The sequence below is a fragment of the Grammomys surdaster genome, unplaced genomic scaffold, assembly GCF_004785775.1.
Source record: "Grammomys surdaster isolate TR1022 unplaced genomic scaffold, NIH_TR_1.0 126028, whole genome shotgun sequence".
Lineage (NCBI taxonomy): Eukaryota > Metazoa > Chordata > Mammalia > Rodentia > Muridae > Grammomys > Grammomys surdaster.
The window spans coordinates 1563259-1572769 of record NW_021620841.1 but is presented as its reverse complement, the minus strand read 5'-3'; the positions used below and the strand labels follow the sequence as shown (position 1 = coordinate 1572769).

Below are 9511 nucleotides of genomic sequence, written 5' to 3'. Positions count from 1 at the left end.
CACTTCTCATCAAACTTCTTGAATGCATAGGGATGACCAACAAATGAAGATTCGTTTTGTCTCAGATTGAAAACTCTAGACTGGGTGGAAATGGCCTCCCATTACCCATAAGTTTGCAAAACTTCTTTGAAGTCTACCCTAATGACTTCCCTTCATTGTCTTTGGCAGCTGTCACATCTGTTTCCGAAATTCTTATCTTAAGGCAACTCCACCCTTCCTCTCATGTGTTAAGCTTTGTTTTGGACAATTTAGCAATGGCTTATTTGTGCACCTACCTTCTTAAACACTGAATTCTCCAAAATGCTTGCTAGCCATTCTGCTTGGCAGTATATGTGAATTCTCTTAAAGCAGAGAGAAATATGGGAAAGAAATAAAGAAAGTCATTGTAAATCATGAACTTAGTTTTCTTCCTTATACATAACAGAGTTAATTTAATTTTAGAATGCATTAGAACAGATTTCTTAACTTTAAATTTTGCTTCTCTAGTCAAGTTTGTCATACCTTCAATTAAAAGGTAGTAACTCAGCAGGTGGTTTTTTCCCAGCTGTCAGAATTCTTGCTAAAATATCATTTGGAAGTTCTTGACTCCAAAGGGACCTGACAATTAAAATGATGAGTGTGTGTGTGTGTGTGTGTGTGTGTGTAAAGAACTTTACAATGAATATACTTCTTTGGAAAGTTTATTTTCAATACATTACTATAGTTTGAAGAAGAATTACTCTTTGTTATTCAACTATATTTCATTACTGATAATTGGCTTCCTACATTTACAAATGATTTGCTCCCACTGCTTCAGAGGCTACTAATGCCAGCCACTAAATCACTCTTTTGACAGAGAAGCTTTATTTTTTTTCCTGATTATGTTGCCTTTGCTGTTCCATATTTAACAAGGTGATTATGTCCTTGAAGTTTTGTGTTCTAAGGAGGAGGGATACAGTGATGCCAATTTGAATCTGTTTTTTAAAATTAGAGTCTTAAATCTCTCTCTTGTTGAAATAGCATTCACGGACTCTGTCAGTAAAAGAGCAAGCAGCCCAACATTTTTATGAGGAAAGCAAAGAGAGTTCTGTAAGCTTATCCATGTATGACTATGTGACAAGATTGAGAAACTCTTGGGAGGTGAACTTGCTTCCTCTTTGCTTCTGTATGAAACTCACAGCAATCATATAAAGCTGTGGTTCTGCTCTTGCATTCAACAAAAGCATTACCTTTAGAACTTCTATAAAGTAGGACCAAGACTATCTGCTACCAGTCTCTACTAGTGTGTTATCATTGAATCAGGAAGTTAGGTATTAGCTAAATAAATGCTTACACACATACACAACACACATACAACACACAGACACAACACACACACACACACACACACACACACACACACACACACACACATGTTACAGTGACAGAGAGATTCAGGTGCTTTGCTTCTAACTCCATTGTCTGCCTTTCAAAGTAACATTCTATGTTCTACATAACAATAAAATTAACATCATTTACAAACTTGTTAATAATTGGCCTCAGGCCTGCTCTAGAGCTGTAGAATAGGATTCAAGATTCAGAGTTGACTATTGTACTTGTTCATGTTTGCTGGACATTGGTTAACAGGTATTATAAAAAAGTAATTCTGAAGATAGGAAAGTATTGCAGAACTATCTATGAAAGTCTGAGTGTTCATATTAACAGAAAGAAGACACCCTTTGTATTTTTAAATTCAGATAACTTCTTTGGAAACTATAGGAAATGACCAATTATTGTTGTTATTTATATTTTGGCCATACTCATTTTTACGGAGGATTTTAAGGCTAGTGGCAGGAAACTATTGAAACTCACATAAAAGAGGACAGAGGGATGGTGTTCGTTCAATCAATGTAACCATGGGAACATCCTTAAGTGACTTTGTGGAAAATGTCATCTCATAGTGCTTGCTTGCTTTTCTGTAGAATCACTGCTAAGACTCACAATGGGGAGAAAGTTTATCCCTTTGGTTGAAGAAAATACAGCAAAGGCAGAGAAGAAGAAAGCATGAGCTGAAGAAGGAAATGACAGAGATAACTTGAGAAAAGAAATGAATTTGAAAGGGAAAGAATAATTTTAAAAGTACAGGCCGTATCTCCTATTGGTGCCCCAGACATCAAAATGAGAAATACAGGGTGCCTCAGAGCTGCTTATCCACAGTGTCACAATAGCCACAAACCCCTGTCAGCAACTTAGCTGAAGCATGATGCCAAGAGCAGAATCCACATCCACAAACTAGCACTCATCCAAATTGCAGCAATTGCCTATGACAAGTCCTTGTTGGAATCTTCTTACCGTGGTAAACATATTTACTAGTCTAGAGGTCGCTACAGAGGAAGAAAATGAAAACAAAGAGTGTTGAGCTCGAGGCATGGTTTTTCTGTGGCAACGAGAGAAAGAAATTACTGGTTCTACTATTGTTCATACACAAAGATGGCTCTAAAATTTTCAGGCAGGATACAAATAAAATGTACACCCTAGAATTGCTTTCTAGACGCTAAATAAATAATTAAGTAAATAAATAAATAAATTTATTTTATGGAGCAGAGAGCTTAAGTTTAAGAACTGGGGGGATTCAACAACAGATCATCTCATTGATTTCAAGTTTTCTGGAAGAGTCCAAGCACTGGGACCACAGCCAAAAACATTGTGCCAACACTATAGGACCAAACACTTTCCTAATTCTATTTTGGCTACACATTGCTTAGGGATAGAGTACTTAAGAACACAAGAAAACTGAATCCAGTTCACCTTGACCTTGCAAGATATTTATGGGAAAGCTTGAGTGAAAATCAAGTTCTGAGAAGTGTAACAGCAACTGAATTATATCAACTTTGATACTGAGAAAAATCAACCTGGATTTTATTTTTTTTTTCATTTTTTTGTCACATTCGGTATGAGCCAGATAATTCCCTTAACGTTGTCATGCGTGGACTCAGTTAACTATGTATCTATCAGCAATTAATTAGATGGTTTATATAGAGCACGGACATGGAGGGAGGGAGGTGAGAGCAATCACAAATGGAAAAAACTAAAATTACTTAATGATAATGATCTCTGAGCATTTTGGAGACAAGCGTCATGATAATCAGAACCACAAACAATACAGTGATGTGTGCATATTATACTTCAGTGGCTCTAGACAAAAATAGCTGACAGAATAAAAGACAAATGTCACTGTCCCTGTGTTGTTACCTCCGCCATACTGATTCTTAGCTTGTTCTAGGTCAGTTTATTTATCTTCCAGTTGTAAGCTCTCAGAAAGTATAGATTGAATTTAACCCAGGCATCACATCACTGTGTTTGTAGCAATTATCACGGGTTGATATTAATTCATTCTAATCCCTTATTGAGTGTGTTATAGATATTTTTCTGATCACCAGAGAATGGAGTGGTCCGAAGCAAATTAGAAAATTATGATCCTTGCATTCTGGTTCTTATAAACTGGTTCAAATGATACTTTTTTGTTGAATGATTTTACTTGATATGAGATTCCAAGGCTCTCAGACTGTTGTAGTTTGGCTATTGACTTGAATGTGGCATTAGAGAACTCTTTATTTAAGGAGGCATTATTAAATTTTGATGAAAAGAAAAAGAATGATGGTTGTTTAACAAAGCCCCATTGACAGACTCTCAATGCGGCTGAAATAAACATCTCCACATAGGAAACTAGAGATGTTTATCCAGATGATGATGGAGAAGCTAATAAAATGTGCCAGGCACCAAGCATACCAGCAGCAGAACTTTGCTGTTACTTGGATTTTGCTTTTGACTTTCTTTATAAAATGAAGGATGCTGGATGTGTATATGATTTTGTTCAGATGACTCCAAATTCACCTCTCTGTCCCTCTCTGTCTCTCTCTTTCTCCCTCTCTATGCATGTGTGTGAACCTCTTTCTCCTCTTTTTCTATCTTTCTCTTTCACCCACCTTCCCTCCCTCCTCTCCTCTCTCCGCATGTGTATGTATAATATAAAGCTTTAGAAACTTTACCTTTTCTGTCAACTTTGGGGAAAGTATCCTGTGCTTCCTGTGTTGAGTTGGCACTGTATCAGAATGATCAGCTATATTGGTCTTCAAGTCCATCTTTCCATTTGTACAGGGGTAATGCACCAAATTAAGTAAAAAAGGTCTTATGTACATGGGTCTGATGACAGAAACTAATAATAGACTATTCCTAAAGTAATTAAGAATTATAACTGCTGTGACATATGTGCCTCTGTAGGTGGCAGAGAGGACAGAGACTATGCTCAGTGTTCTGACCTGAGAACATCTGAGCGATGAGTAGCCTAACATTCCATAACATACGTGGGCCTAACGGAAGTGAGGCAGAGATTAGAAGAACCCTGCCTAGGACTCCGAGATGACCACCAGACTGGTGCCATGGAGTCCTGAACAGGAGCTAGCCTAAGGTGACCACCAGTCCAGCACCAAGTAGGCCAGGAGTAGCAGATCATGTCGTGGATGAACTTTGCCCCACAATGCCACAATGCATAAATGGGGTATAGTACTCCTGAGACGCCTGTGAGGCAACTCCAGATGCTCAGAGACCCTAGCGCCATTAAGAGGAACGAGTAAATGACAGAGAAATGAAAGAGAGTGAAGCAGAAGGTGGGCTCAATGAAGAGAGGAAGAACTGGAGGGTAGTGAGAGAAAACCTCATGGGAGTAGCCCGCGATATCACAGGAGTCCTGGCCTGTGCTGCCAACTGGGACGACAGTGGGAATCTGTGGTGCTGTAGCAGCAGGGGGTCTGTTCCCACCAAAGGCCAGGCAGATGTCCCTGGCCTGAACTGCCACCCAGGGACAAGTGGATGTCTAAGGCCTATGCAGAACTGGCCCCACCCCTTGCCTTGGCTTAGCGGGAGAACTGTTCCTGCCCATCAGCATCTGTAGCACTCCGGAGAGTGGGCACTGAACCTTGCCTGGGCAGCACAATAGAACTGACACTGATGATGGGGATATGCAGGCACTGAGCGCATGAGCATGGAAGAGCTTGCCTAACTACTTGTCTACCGTGTGGTGATGTGAGTGGGGGAGAGATGCCCTCGCACGGTCCTTTGCCACCTATTGCAGGCAGGGGAACAGGCCGGATCGTCAGAGCAGGAGCTCTGTCTCTATCTCTCACCTACTGTAGCACCCAAGTAAGTGAGCCATGCTCCTTGTCTGGGGAGGATAGTAAAGTTGGTTTTGGATTGCAGTGAGCTGACCTGAAAGTGTGAACAGGGTGTAAACAAAGGAGAGCCAGCTCGCCTGTTGACTGATGTGCAGGGTTGGGGATGAGAGAGAGATTCCTTCCTCCTCTCCCTCATTCTTCACCACCCTTGGCAGGTGGAAGAGCTTCCCCTAAGGTTATAAGAGTGGGAGAACTGGCCCTGCGCCTTGCCATGGGCCAGCCTTGAGGTTGTGAGGGCAGGAGAGCCTGCAGGCTGAGCAGATCGAATACCTCTCAGGCCCAGATTCAGGGCTTGGAACTGGCCCGCCCCAACATCTACCCAATCTGCATGCTGGAGTGCATGCAGGGGCCAGTCCTACAGATCAGAAACTACAGGATTTCCATGACACATGGCAACAACAGGATATCCAAGAGGAGTGTCAGTAAGGTTCCAGTATTGATAGAGTGGCAAGAGCCAGAGACCTCATACCAGTTATTGCAAGGAACATTTGCAAGCAAAGAAGTGTGGACAAAAGGATATACTGTGGGACACACTGGGACACACTAGAGCTTCCACGAGGAGATTTTTTTTCCCTCTATTTAGGCAGAGGGTAGGTACAAGGTGGGAGATGAGTGGAATAGTGGTGCATGATGTACCAAAAAAGTTAAAAATATATTTAATATCTTAAAAAGAGAAATATGTTAAGAATATACTTATATATTCTGTAATTGCTATTAAATATGATAAATCATTTTTATAATTTTCTCTAGTAGTCCAAGCTGACCTCAAACTTGCTATGTAGCCAAAACTAGACTGTATCTCCTCATCACCCAACTTTTGCTCCAAAGTGTTAGGCTCAAGGCATGTGTCACCATGCCTTAAAATAGAGTAATAAAGAGTATCATTGCTCCATTAAACTCACATGCTGTTGTTGCTTAGGACACAAAGAGAACTTTCCAAACCTATTCGTTCTAATATTTCAACTTGATAAGTTAAGAAAATCTGTATTTTATTTACTTGCATGTCCGCAGGCGGAGTCCGTGAGCTTACATGAGAATGTGTGGCGGCATACGCCTTTGCATGTGCGGAATCCAGAAGAGGTTTCCACTTCCTCAAAGCTGAAGTTCCAGGTGTTTGTGGAATGTGTGATTTATTATGCAAGTGCTGGCGTCTAAACACTGGTCTGAGTGATTATGCAGTGTTCTTTACTGGACCATCGATCCAGCCCATATTGGTTACGTCATCTATACGTTTTTACATTAGCATTCAAAGTAAAAGGTTTCATCATGACATTGTCATACTTACGTGTCAGTTTGAATTCTTTAAAGAAATCTGGTTTATGCTAGAAAACAAAGTGAAGAAGCATAGTGAGCTATAATAAATTTGGAAAAGGTAGTAAATTAGAGATTCGAAGATATCATAGAACATTCCCTCATACTTGTAATAGAGTGTGACATTCTTCCGTAAGTGAGATTCTGAGGGAATGGAAGAAAGTATATTAGAGAATGAAATCGCTGGAATTTCCTCAAAAGATGATAAAAGTATCTAACCCTAGATTTAACAACTTCTATCCAATTACATGTAAGATGAATCAAAAAAAACTCCACTCAGTGCACTGAGAATGTAGATCGCTGGTGACAGTATAGTTTAAATTACAGCGAAAAAAAAGGAAGACTGCCTACAAAAAGATGTGTGTTCGGAATTAGATCTAACAGGTAATATCTCAACAACCTAATGGAGTAATCCAGACAAATTATTGCCAATTGCTAGAGAAGACTGTGACTCTAGAATCCTACTCCTCAAGTTTTTCAAAAATGAAATGTAAATGTCTCCAGACATAAAATGAAAAATCTTCATTCCTAAAGGACTGGCTGAAGAATGTAGTTGGAGAACCAGAGCTAGGAATTTAGTTTCAAAAGCTCACTAACACACAAGGGGATTGACCAGGAAAAGAAAGTCAACAGTCCATACAAAACAATAATGGTAATGTGCTATATCAGAACTTCTTAACTAGAGGAATTTCGGAATGTGTGTGCAAAGACATTTTTGCGAAATAATGCTCAAATACATTTTGAGTAACAACACAGAGCTTAGAAAAAAAGTATTCATTAACAATGAGTGTACAATTAGTTCACCATGTTCATACATTGCTGTGCAGCTAGGGAAATGTATGAACTACAACTATTTGTTTCTGTTTCAGTGATGCAAATCCAATCATTTCTTATACTAGAGGGTTTTGTTTCTTTTATTTTTATTTTTCAAAAAACCTGTGGTTTTGATTATGAGTTGGGGATAGAAGAAAATAGAGGACAATGTGTTTTTAGTTGCAGCTTGATTGCACTGTCCGATTTTCAATATATAATGCCACGAAGTGAGCTGCCTCTCTATAATTTCATTAGCCAGCCTATCTCATAAAATCAGCAGAAGGCAGCCTGGATCAACATTTCTTCAATTTTCTAATTATAATAAGAAGAGTGTATCCATCTTTGCTTCCTACCATCTGAATGTCTTCGTGAGATAAGCTCTCACTTTAAAATGTATTGCCCCCACTGATTGCATGCCCAGGAAGATTAGTTAGAAAAAAGTACATTTGGTATATTACAGCTTGTTCTCTTCCCTCTCTGTTGTGACACACAGTAAACAAGCCTTTCTCTATTATTATTTTACTATATGAAAGATACAAAGTTGGACTTTTCTTTAAAAAAAATGAAACAATCACATTTTACAGATTTTACAGTGGTTTTGACTTTAGAACACAAGACAAGAGCTTCTCTATGACCAAGAAAATCTTTAAAGTCCCACCTTAACAAACTTCATTTTTTTTTAGTTTAATTTGAAAGCCATTTCATTCATTTGAATATGCACACAGTTTGTTTTCTGAGCATTTCAGTGTGAAGTTGATGTGTATTTTGAATAGCTATCGAGGGTCAATTATACTTAAGTATATGACTTTATTGAGGGTAATCATCTTTAAAGCAAAAGACTATGTCTAAGGATCAAGAACTTAAAACCCTTAACATCTTGGAGGAAATGAGCAAGTTGAAGAGGGATACCAATGCATGAAGAAAGAAGGAGAGCTACACACTGTCATGCTAACTGAAGAGAGCAAGGTTAATCTTTAACAGGGTCATTTGTTTTGATAAAGGCATTTATTCTCTTTTTTGTTTTAATTTTTTCCCTTTTATTAACAACAGATTTTTTCTCACATAATATATCCTGATTAGAGTCTCTCCTCCCTCTATTCTTTCCACCTGTCATCCCATCCAGATCCACTTCCTTTCTGTCTCACTAGAAAACAAATGAGTTCCTAAGGAATAGAGTAATATGATAAATATAATATATAATAAATATAAATAGTATCAGACAAAACTAACACATTAGAATTTCATAAAACAAATAAACAGAAGGAAAAGAACCCAAGAGAAGGTACAAGAAACAGATACCCACTTGTTTGCAAACTCAGGAATACAATAAAAACACTAAACTGGAAGCCAGAATATATAAGCAAAGGACTTGGCACAAACCCAGTATCCATGTTGCCTCAATCTCAGAGCTCATATATGCTTTGCTCATATTGATTCCAAGGGTCTTGTTTTGTTTTGTTTTTTTGATATCCCTTGTTTCCTCTGGCTCTTACATTCTTTGTTCCCCCTCTTCCTCCTCATTTCCTGTGGTCTGAGGGGAAGAATTTGATGGAGACACCCCCTTTAGAACTAGGTATTCCAAGGTTTCTCATTCTCTGCATGAGAATGTCTGGGTTTGGATCTCTGTACTTGTTTCCATCTGCTACAGGAAGAAATGTCTCTGATGATGGTTGCACAAGACACTGAACTATGACTGTAACAGAATGTCATTCTGAGTCATTTTGCTGCTTTCTTTTGGTTGTTATTCAACAGTAGTGTTTGGTTTTACCCTAGCTACATTTTGCAACAAGAGATGGTCAAGTGGGGCTCTGTCTGCCCTCATCATTCATAACTATCAATTCTACTTTTCTTTCACAGTGAGGTCTATCTGTGTCCCCAAGTCCCTTACTTTCTACCTCTGTGGTTCTACAGATTGTAAACCTACAGTTTCATTGACATAATAGCTAATATCCAAATAGTAGTGAATACATACGATGTTTCTCTTTCTGGATTAAGGATACCTCACTCATTGAAGTCCATCTTATCTGTAATAAGAGATAATGGATCTCAAGTTCTGATATATGGGAAATGATACTTTTTTCTGTGTTTTATTAGATCCCTGTCCTAAAGTTTTAGCAAAAAAGAAGAAGAAGAAGTAGAAGAAGAAGAAGAAGAAGGAGAAGGAGAAGGAGAAGGAGAAGGAGAAGGAGAAGGAGAAG

The 9511-nt window shown here is 38.7% G+C and overlaps 1 non-coding gene across 1 annotated transcript; it reads left to right on the top strand.

Moving 5' to 3' along the window:
• Window positions 1-4184: 4184 nt before the first annotated feature.
• On the top strand, window positions 4185-4311 carry LOC114610117. The gene has a single exon (XR_003709643.1). It is a non-coding gene; the product is annotated as a small nucleolar RNA SNORA17 (small nucleolar RNA).
• The last annotated feature ends 5200 nt before the right edge of the window (window positions 4312-9511 follow it).